Source organism: Helianthus annuus, chromosome 14 (assembly GCF_002127325.2).
Source record: "Helianthus annuus cultivar XRQ/B chromosome 14, HanXRQr2.0-SUNRISE, whole genome shotgun sequence".
NCBI lineage: Eukaryota > Viridiplantae > Streptophyta > Magnoliopsida > Asterales > Asteraceae > Helianthus > Helianthus annuus.
This window is the reverse complement of record NC_035446.2, coordinates 43,774,847-43,777,162: the sequence shown is the minus strand read 5'-3', so window position 1 is coordinate 43,777,162 and position 2,316 is coordinate 43,774,847. Positions and strand designations below refer to the sequence as shown.

Below are 2,316 nucleotides of genomic sequence, written 5' to 3'. Positions count from 1 at the left end.
TCTCGTCCACCTTGTTGTTGAGTGAAATTTTGTGACTCATTTCTTGATTGCTGAAAGTTTGTTCGTTGGGTTTGTTGGTTACTACTATTGTCGGGTTCCCTCCAACCAAGGTTTGGGTGGTTTCGCCATCCTTGGTTGTAAGTTCCCGTTGGAGGACCTGACGGCCTAGGTCTATTATCAATGTAGTTTACCATTTCTTGTTGATCGTCCGTTTCTTTCATGCAACTCCAATTTTCATGTGACCCACCACACCCTTCACAAGCCATAACCGAGACGGTTTTTTTCATTTCTAATTTTTTTTATTTTTGAAGAAAGGGCCTCGATTTGGGCTTGTAAAGAAGTGCTTTCGTCGACCTTATGGGCGCCCGGGGCGATAGACTTATTTCCCCGGGGGGTGTGCCATTGAAAATTGGTTTGAGCAATTTCCTCAATCTGATTATATATTTCATGTGGGCATCGGTTACCTAAAAGTCCCCCGGAGCTAGAATCAAGTGTCTGCCTAGTGTGTGGCAACAATCCATTGTATAAAGTGGATACTTGTTGCCATATTGCGAGGCCGTGATGGGGACACTTGCGTAATAGCTCCTTGAACCTTTCCCAAGTTTCATATAAGGATTCCCCCTCCTCTTGTGAGTATGTATTAATTTCAGTCATTAATTTAGCAGTTTTAGCAGGAGGGAAATACTTATATAGAAATTTTTGGGCTAGTTCATCCCAGGTGTTTACCGAACCAGCTTGGAGGGCGTTGAGCCAAGCTTTCGCTCGGTCTTTTAGTGAGAATGGAAACATACGGAGGCGGATGGCGTCGTTTGATGCTCCATTGATCCGAAAGGTATCACATATTTCTAAGAAATTAGTTATATGTAGATGGGGATCCTCATCCGCAAGCCCGTGGAAAGTTGCGGAGTTTTGGAGCATTTGTATCAAATGCGGTCGAAGCTCGAAGTTATTGGCTTCGACATTCGGAGCATTGATAGCGGCGCCTAGATTACCTACGGTGGGCCGTAGATAATCCATAAGGGTACGTTGGTCCGCCATTGGAGGTGGATCACCCGAAACCTTCTCTTGGTTTTTGGCTTTTAACCTTTTTCTGAGAAAGCGTTTGGGTTCTTCTAATGGTTCTTTTATGTCTTTATTGGAACTGGAGTTCATGCACTACGTGAGGTTGGCGTCGGGTTCCAAGTCCTGCAATAAAAACAGAAAAGAATGTTGGTCAGAAGGTTCACCACGGCCCCGTGTTGAGCGAACACGGCCCCGTGGTCGGAATTACAGTGATTGTTTTTCAGATCCCAGTTACTGGAAGTTGGACACGGCCCCGTGTTGCACCGGCACGGCCCCGTGGTCAGCCTTCTGTAACTTGAAAAACAAAAACTGCCAGTAACGATGCTGAGCACGGCCCGTGTCCAACCAGGCACGGCCCCGTGCTGAGCTCTGCAGAAGCTGAAAAACTAAAAAAAATCCTAAAAAAAATTAAAGAAAAATAAAAATATGATTAGGCCGCTGATTCCTAACTTTCTTAAAATCCTTGTGTCCCCGGCAGCGGCGCCAAAAACTTGATGTGCGTGAAGTGTGTTATATTTTTTATGAGTATTTAAGCCCCCCTTTTTACACTTTTAGCCAAGTTTTAAATTTATAAAACACGATATTCACTAACACTAAACACACATATGGGCAAGTGCACCCATCGTGGACGTAGTATAGTGTTGGTAAGATACCGAGGTCGTCCAAGGACACAAGAGCTTTTAATACCGGTTTATCCTCAACGTCTAATCAAATCAAAAAGTTAGAAAAATGTTTTAAACTAAGAAAAATAAAAACTAACTAAATGCTGAAAATAAAAATAAAATAAAAACAGATAGACAAGATGAATCACTTGGATCCGACACGTGTATTAGTATAACCTTTGATTATTTTTGCACTTTTGCACTTGTTTAAGAGATTATCTTAGTTATTGTAGTAGGCCCCTCTTTTGAAGGCGACGTTACCCTCAACCCAGTAGTTTGAGTCAGCAAGGATACAATCCTAAAGGGTCGGATTATTGAAAGATAATGAATTAAGTTATTAATGCAAATTGTGGTAGGCCCCGCTTTTGGCGGTGACGTTACCCTCGGCTAAGTAGTCTGAGTCAGCAGGGATACAGTCCTAAATAGCCGGGTTATAGTATTAATAGTAGTTAACTTATGAGGGGGTCAAAGAGTTTGGATCCCCGCCATCCAATACCTATGGGCATTGAAGGAGATCCTACTAAATTTGACCCAGGTCCCAAGCAGGACCTCTAAACGCTGAACAAGGGCAAGACCCTTACCAAACCGTTCC

The 2,316-nt window shown here is 43.1% G+C and overlaps 1 non-coding gene across 1 annotated transcript; it reads left to right on the top strand.

Moving 5' to 3' along the window:
• The first annotated feature begins 553 nt into the window (after positions 1 to 553).
• Positions 554 to 660, top strand: LOC118486982. The gene has a single exon (XR_004880149.1). It is a non-coding gene; the product is annotated as a small nucleolar RNA R71 (small nucleolar RNA).
• The last annotated feature ends 1,656 nt before the right edge of the window (positions 661 to 2,316 follow it).